This window comes from Vulpes vulpes, chromosome 10, assembly GCF_048418805.1.
Source record: "Vulpes vulpes isolate BD-2025 chromosome 10, VulVul3, whole genome shotgun sequence".
Classification (NCBI taxonomy): Eukaryota; Metazoa; Chordata; class Mammalia; order Carnivora; family Canidae; genus Vulpes; species Vulpes vulpes.
The window spans coordinates 80,169,609-80,178,681 of record NC_132789.1 but is presented as its reverse complement, the minus strand read 5'-3'; positions in this window follow the sequence as shown (position 1 = coordinate 80,178,681).

The following is a 9,073-nucleotide window of genomic DNA, read 5'->3' as shown; positions in this document are numbered from 1 at the left end:
ACAAGACAATATATGTTGCTTTAGGTGATAAAGTACATTTCTGAATCATTCAAATGATATCAGGTAAGATCTATACCAATAGCTGAGCTATCCTAAATGTATATTTTTGGTTTCTCTGAATTAGGCAACTTATTTATGTTTATGTAACAATTTATGTATATTGATCTTAAGCTCAGTATAAAGTCATGATGTGTTCATGAGTAAAAAATAGAATAATCTCAGCTAATTTTATTTCTTAAAGAAGTATACTATATTGCCTGAAAAATGTTTAGTTTTAATTCATGGTTTCTTTTAAAGCTGGAAATGTTCCTCTGCTTTCTTCATCAAGTTTAGCTTTCTCTTGCTTGTTATGCTCTAATCACCCCAATCTCTTGGCTCCTTCTGCCATGTTCTTTGCCTCCTCTACCCACGTATTCTTCCCTCTGCCTAGAACATGGTTTCTTTTCCTATGCCTGGCTAAGTCTCGCTCATCCTTCAGGTTTTAGTTTAAGCTTCATCAGGAAAGCCTTTAAAACTTTTGTTTCATACTAATTACCAAATACAGGAAAATGTCACCACCTAAACCTGAGTAGGTTTGTACACAGTATTTGCTGGCTGCCACAGCCCCTCAGAAATTTCTTTCAAGATTACATTTCTCTTTATACCTGATTTTAGGGATTTTAAAACCATAAGGCAGAATCTCTTCAAATCATGGCCACAGATGGCACTGGGATGGATGCTTTTCTCTGGCTTCTAGCCATTACCTTTAAAGAATGTAAACTTGCCTCGTGACACAGTTACGTTTCCTTCTGCGCTGCAAAGTAGATATCTATGCAAGGCACCTTACTGTAAACCCTCCTTTGCCAAGGTGAATGCCAGCAAGCTTGCCAAATAGTCAACATGTGCTGGCTTTGTCTGTAGAAACCTAATGGCTATGTATTAGTTTTAGGGGTGGAAATTACAAGTTGATAAGTAATTCCTCCATCTTGCACAACAATACTGAAGATTAAAATATTCTGACACTGCAGCATAAACTTTGTCTTTTCCAGGTATAATTTGAGTCTTCCTTGAGCATCCTCTAAGAGCAAATAGTAAGTCTTCACCTATTTTCCAGGGCACAATTTCAGAGTACATCTGAATGAAAGAGATTTCAGAACCTTAAGCACTAGGTACTTGGTTGAAAATACACAGCTAGGCAAAGACGAACCATTATAAACAGTGCCTTACAGCCAGAGCAGCTATGCCAAGAGGCCTATTCATGCATCATTCTAGATGCCCAATGCCCAATGTTTGATTTGCAAGAAACCAAGACCAAATCCTTTTTTCAGACCAAAGCAATCACTAATCAAAGAACACAAAGGAATATATTTGGGCTGACATTTAAGAAAATGGCAGAGGAAAAGTATAACTTTAAAAATATGGTTTCTTTGTGTACATTCTAACCTTGCAAGTAGCAGTGCCCACAGCATAGGAGTGCTACCTTGCAGGACAGCACAAAAGGCAGAACTAAGCATCCTATAATTTTTTATAGACTACAGACTCCCACATGAGTAGGAATACTCATGTCAAGGGCAAAGTAAAACAAATTTTAATTTTTAGAGGCGGGGAGAGACAGGGGAGGAGCAGAGGGAGGAGAAAGAATTTTAAACAGGCTCCACTGGCAGTGTTGAGCCCAACATGGGCTCCATCTCACAACCAAGTGTCCCGCTTAACTGAGCCACACAGAGGCCACAAATTTTAACTTAGCCTACTTTTCTGAGAGTAAAGTGGTCTAGACACGCTCGATAAGGCCTGGTTCAAAAAACCAGATGCTAAAAACAACAAAAAACAGATGCTGAATAAAACATGCCATTAAGTAGTATAAAATATTTAAAATACAACACTTTATGAAAGTAAGGCAAAAATCCATAAAAATGAAGTGAAAATAGGAAACCTGTGAGGTAAGTCATCACACCAAAGCCTGCTTTTGCCCGAAGGGTTCTGTTGAACTCTGGAGACTAAACTAGCAGTAGTTGGGTGGTGGACTGGACATAAAGCTTAGGCTGGAGTCTGGCAGGGCCACCACAGAAGTGGGCAGCAAGGAATATTGCCAATCTCAATTTCGGTGCTGGGTGGAGGAGGATAAATAACCACCTCCCTCAAATTCATAATCACAGGCCAGCCCTCAAGGTTCATGATCTGAAATCCCAGACCTTCCAGTTGATAACAAAGTGCACTCAGGTTGGTAGTCCTTGGGTGTCTGGCAGAGCAAACATTCTCTTATGGGTGTCAATTTTAGCCCATACTTAAAAAAAAAAAAATCCCTATTTTCTATCGAAAGTAAGTTTAAAGTAAAATGGCACCATGAATGGGGAAAAACACAGCTTATACAATAGACAATAGAAATGCCCACAAAGACTCTTCATATTGGTATCAACAGGGGCACCTGGGGGCTCAGTGGTTGAGTGCCTTTGGCTCAGGTTGTGATCTGGGGTCCTGGGATTGAGTCCTGCATCATCAGGCTTCCCGTGAGGAGCACAAGGAGCCTGCTTCTTTTCTGCCTATGTCTGTCTCTGTGTCTCTCATTAATAAATAAAATATTTTTAAAAATATTGGAATCAACACAGGAAAACTGATTATAAGTAAAGGAATAGAAAGAAGCATGCAAAATATGAATAGGGAACAAAAGAATACACAGAGGACAAGCAAGATTTATAACCCAGATAGAACTCGTAAGAAAAAATAAGAATTGAAAATAAACCAACAAATATAGAGGAGGGAAAAAAAGAATAAGAAAATGAAAAAAGAAAAGGCAGAAGTGGGGAATGGGCAAAACAAAACAAGACATTTTGACAACAGGGACCTAGAAATAAATCCAACTTATGTTTGTAATCACTATAGATACAAATGTACTTATCTAGTTAAAAAGGCAGGTTTTCTTTGGCCTTATCTTTGCATGTGTCTCTTGCAAACTCAAAACATAAGGCCAAAGAAAGATCTCGGATATTCAGATTAAAACTAACCAAATATTTCTACAGTAAGTAACAACGAAGATGAAGGCAACAAGTATTCATAGAGATAAGAATCACTACGTAATTCTTAGAGGTTTAATTCACCATGGACGATCCAAAAGTTCTAAATTTAGGCATCTAATAATAATGGCAAAGAAAAAGCAAATGTAACTTAAAGAGAAATTGAGAAATCTAGCTATCATAATGAGATCCTATAACTTCTATAAAATCTAGAATAAAGTTCTCAACTGGGGAATACATACATACATATGTACTCTTTTCAAGTGTACATGGAGCATATATGAAAACTGATCACATAAATCATAAAGCTAGTCTCAAATTTCAGAAAATTAAAATACTGTAGCTCATATTCTCTGGCAAAATATAAAGATTAAGACAGCATAAGCCACCTTAACACTTAGAAATCTACTTTTAAAATAACAATGGGTTAAATATTCAACCGTCTAGAAGGATTAATCAAGTGAGAAGGCACTTTACAAAATAAGTAGGAGTGAAAACAGGTCATAACTACACATGCTGTGGAAACTAAAAACAAAAGTAAAATGGATAACTTCATATCAAAAAAAATTTAATGAAGTGGTGAAATCTTCAGCAAAATTTATTAAATTTAACAAAATTGACTCAAGAATATAAAATTCTAATGTTCCTGTGCTCTCTAAAGAAATGGAATCAACAGTTAAAAATCTCTTAATGATCAAATGGTTTTAAAGACTAGTTCCAATCTTAAACTCTTCCAGACAATCAAAAAACTCATTTCAGGAGGCTAGAATACTGAATCTAGACCAGGACAGGATATAAAAAGTAGAGTACTTATAAAGCTAGTTTTACTAATAAATGCAGAAGCAAAAATCCTACACAAAATATTGACAAATTGAGTCTAGCAATGTATTATAAAACATACTACAACCAACTTGGGTTTATCCTAGAATTAAAGGCTAGTTCAATATTAAAAAGTCAATCACCATAATTTAATACATAACATTAAAAAACATTAAACCATTTAAATAGATGAGAAAAAAGCATTCAATAAAATGTAACATCCATTCAAAATAAAACTATTAGCAAACCAGAAACAGAATCTTAACTGATAAAGACCATTTATGAAAAAATACTGAGTTGACATCTGAAAGTACTCCCTTAAAATTGGGGCTAAAACAAGGATGTTCACTATCAGTTCCTTTCAACATTGCACTACAGGTTATAGCCAGTGCAGAAATGAAAGAAGAAATTTTTTAAAAGGTAGAAGGATCAGAAAGGAAGAAAACTGTCACTATTTGCTGATAATAACTACATAAAAAAACTCAAAAGAACATCTAGATACATTATTAAAATAAATAAAAATTTATCATGGTTGCTGGATTCAAAATCAACACATAGCAACATTATGTTAATAACGACCAGTTAGAACAGAAATTATAATTTAAAAAAATTTACTATAGCATTAAAAATACATAAAATTCCTAGGAATAAATTTAATATAATACAAGAAGGCCTTTGTGGAGAAAAATCATTAAAGTTTATTGAGAGTTATTAAAAGAAGACCAAATAAATGGAAACAGTGTTTTTGGTTAAGATGACATTGTTGGAAAGATACCAATATTCTCCAGGCTGATCAACAGATTCGATATAATCACAAAAGGTAATACATAAACTGGGAGAAGATATATACATGACAAAGGACTGGCTGGTATCCAGAATGTATAAAGAAATCATATGAATCAATGAAAAAAAGACACACACCTAACAGAAAAATGGGGAAGAGATATGAATAAATATTTCACATAAGAGAAAACACATTCATATATGAAAAAAAAACCCACTCGATTTCATTAGTAATCAGGGAAATGCAAATTAAACCCACAGTAAGACACAATGTAATCACCACCCAATTGGCAAATATAAAAGAGAGTCAAGACCAAGTGTTTGCTAAGATATGGGGCAATGGAGCTCAACCATCGCCAAGGGAATACCAACTGGTACAAATGCTTTAAGAAACAGTTTAGCATGACCAAGTAAAACCTGCTTCTTAGAGCAGTGGTTCTCAAATGCTTGGTCTCAAGCAAGGAGGTTTCCTTATATCCTTAAAAAGTACTGAGGACTTCAAAGAGATGTTTTTCCCATGGGTTATTTATCCGTTTTTACCATATTAGAAACTAAAACCGAGGCATTTTCTTTTTTTTTTTTTTTAAAGATTTTATTTATTCATGAGAGACACAGTGAGAGAGAGAGAGAGAGAGAGAGAGAGAGAGAGAGAGGCAGAGACACAGGCAGAGGGAGAAGCAGGCTCCATGCAGGGAGCTCAGCCCGATGTGGGACTCGATCCTGGTACTCGCCCTGGGCCAAAGGCAGGCACCAAAATGCTGAGCCACCCAGGGATCTCCCCAGAGGCATTTTCAAAACACAGTTATACACAAGAATGCACTTGATTAGTTCTCAGAGTAAAGATGTCATCATATCTGGAAAATATTTAAACTCATGAAAAATGAGAGTGAAAAGGACAAATGTTTTAGTATTTTCATGAAAATATTTTTGTCCTCACAAACCCCCTAGAAGGGTCTCAGGGAACCTAAGGGTACCTCAACCACACTTTGAAAACAAGTGCCCTGGAGCAAATCTTGTACATGTGCACCAGGAGACATATACAAGAACTCATTCATTCCTCAAATATTTTTTGAGCATCTACCATGTGCTCTGCATTGTTCCAGACATTGTGAATGTCTCAACAGACAAGATCAAACAAAATAGACAAAATCCTCACCCTCATGGAGCTTACACTGTAATTGGCAGAATGTTCAGAGCAGCATTGTTTGATAGCCCAAAATGGAAAACCATCCAAAACCCCACAAACAGAGGAACAGATAAACAAACCGTGGTTTAGCATACAATGGAATGCTACACAACAGTGAAAACAAGTGAAATACAGTTACATGCATAAACAGGGATAGGAATCTCAAAAACAATGTCAGAAAAGTCACGGAAGGATATAATGCAGCATGAAAGCATTTACATGAAAGTTCAAAATCGGGTAAGTCTAAACAATATACTATTAGGGATACATATAGAGATGGTAGAGCCATAAATAAAAACATGGGAATTATTAACAAAAAAATCCAGAAAAATGTTTGCCTTGTGTGATGTATGGGGAAGGACAAATGGGAGGATTCTGGGTATCTGAGAATGTTCTAGTTCTTATGCTGAAAGTTGAACACATGTCTTTATTTTGCAAGAAATATTTTTTTTGCAAGAAATATTTTAAAAGAAAAAAGATACGATTATTTACCACATAATTTCATCAACAAAGGGAATATCTCCCCATATTTTAGCCACTGCTGTGTACTGATTATCAGCTAATTATTTCAACTGATGGGGAGAAGTAGCCGATAATAGGAAAAGAGGAACGAGTATGGGCTATTCCTTACAGAAGTTAACTAGGCTCCCAAAGGTCAGGATCCCACAAGATGGCAGCATTACAGGACTGCTCTGCCAAGTTGAATCAGTCACTAGTCTGATTCTGGTTAACTGGTTACTTTGTTCACTGGATATAATCATTTGTATAAAGCAGAGAAAAAAGACAGGTGATGCAAATTCCAAAATAATGGACAAAGACCCTGCCTCTTTACTGAATTCTGTTGACTTTCAATAATACAGATTCCCTTTGGCACATTCTCCTAATAGTGTGCTTACATACAAAGTAATCCAAAAATACAGAAAGTGCATGGTAGTTATTGTTTCTCCACATTGATCAATAACAGGTGTTAGGTTTGTCACACAAATGTCAGAACAATTTTGCAATCATGTCTTTGCCAGGCTCATTGCTAGCAGTGCCATCGTGCAGATTAAATAAGACACAGTTAAGGTGCAATTTTTCCTGATTCAGGAAAATAATTATTAATTTGGTATACAATTTCAAAATTTGAAAAGAAGAAAAAAGAAAACAAAAGATCTTGAAACATTTGATCCAGCCCCTTTACCCAAACAGGGCAAGCTACAGTTATTATCTTGGGTGAGGCAGTTGTTTTCAAGAGGTTGACTAGGCCTGGCAACAAAAGGCCTGCAACCCATTCCCAGGAAATGGGGAAGTCAAAAAGTATTCTCCAGGTCCCAACTCCCCAGCTGGGTCTAATCTAACACAGGTGTGCCAACTCATCAGAAAGTTCCAGACATTGCTGTAGCTATTTTTAAAGTCCCAGAGGCAGCTGCTACAAGACCTAAAATCTCACCCATCTTTAAACTGGAAGGGACAAGGCCACCAGGGGTGCTATACTGCAACTGGTGGCAAGACACCTTTGTAAACACAGGACACAGTGAGTTAGGGTGCTGCTACTCCACCATCTTGGACCCCCAGAGGCAGCGGGAGCGCTCAGGGTCACAAAGTCAGACCTTCAGGACGCTGCCCACTGTCTCACATGCTATGCTGCCCTATACGTGGGACATCTGCACTTTTATTATTCTGGAAGGCCAGTATTGGATCTGCAGCTTTTTCCTCCCTCTGCAGTAAGAAACAGAGAAATTAGGAGGGCACCTTTCTCAAGTTCTTAAGGAATTTCCACTCTATCTTCTCAGATACAAGGAATGAATAATCCTTTAGATCAGAGCTGGACATTTACTAGACCATGATTTATACTAGTGGATAGAATTATTCCATGTTCAAGAACAAACACCAGCTCCTACCTTTTACAAAATTTTAACCTGTATATGCTCAGACACAGCAGGTTCTCCTTTGCTTTCCTCACTGCTCACACTGAGGAACAATGGATCCTTTAGCTTTTTTTTTTAAAGATTTTTATTTATTCATGAGAGACACAGAGAGAGAGCAAGCGGCAGAGACACAGGCAGAGGGAGAAGCAGGCTCCATGCAGGGAGCCTGACGTGGGACTCGATCCCGGGACTCCAGGATCACGCCCTGGGCCAAAGGAAGGCGCTAAACCGCTGAGCCACCCAAGGATCCCTCCTTTAGCTTTCTTGTCTCTGAATGGTAAGGAGACCAAAAAGGGGGAGTGGGTAGAAAGGGGACCATTTCCTTCTCTGCAATTGCTTTCATATCTGATATGCCATCAACTCATACTTTTTACACTTTTATCTTCAGGGGTAAACACTCTGATATCTCTAAATACTCTGCAAAGACTTTTGGTTGAACCAGAGAAATCTAATTAGGAAGTAACGAATCCTTCCATTGCTTCCATCTCTCATACCTATAACCTCCAAGCCTGCTTTCTATTTAAGGCCAAATGCCTTATAACCCTGTATTCTCAAGATGTGGATGTGAGGTTCATGGCAGCAGTGGTCATCAGACTACGAATATGATGACCTTTAAGTTCCAGGCTGCTCAATTCAATTCATCCAAGATACTAAATACACAAAAGAACCTCACACAGTTTCAGATGACCTTGCTGAAATTAACAATCTCACAAGTAGACATTTTTAAAATTTTAGTTCCTCAGAGGACAGGAAAGAAGCAAAGAGACACTAATGAGATACAGGAATCTATCTTGAAGGAGGCTGGTATCCTTGGATTTTACAGCCTTTTCTTTTTTTCATTCAGTTCATAGAATTTTTTTCTCCCCAGAATGTGATAGTTCATGTTTTTCCAGGCATGATTTAAAAAAAAAAAAAAGTCTTTCTGAGTTATAGAAATGCTACAGGGACTCCCAACTGTAACTGGGAAATGTGTAAGGAAGTTATGCCAGTGTCATGTTGTTTTCTAGTAGGGTAAGAATCCTTTGTTCTATAAGCTCAGAGGTGACAATAGTGTTCTGACTTGATACGTACTAATGCTGGTGTCCCATGTCTTGCAGCAATCCCCATGCTTAAACATTAAGTAGGTACGTGGTTTTTTCTAATGTTAGACAATTGCCCATGGCTTTGCTACAAGGAAATAATTTGGAAATATATTTAGCTCATTTTCTGGATCATCCAATGTTAAAAATCATAATCCCAGCAACATGCACCAATCTCACTAAATGCTCAGATCTTTTTAGATAAAACACTTTTGCCTGAGATCTATACATACCTATATTACATCTCTTTTAGCCAGGCACAATGTGACACATCATTTATTTATCCCAGAACTTCTCTTAGGAACC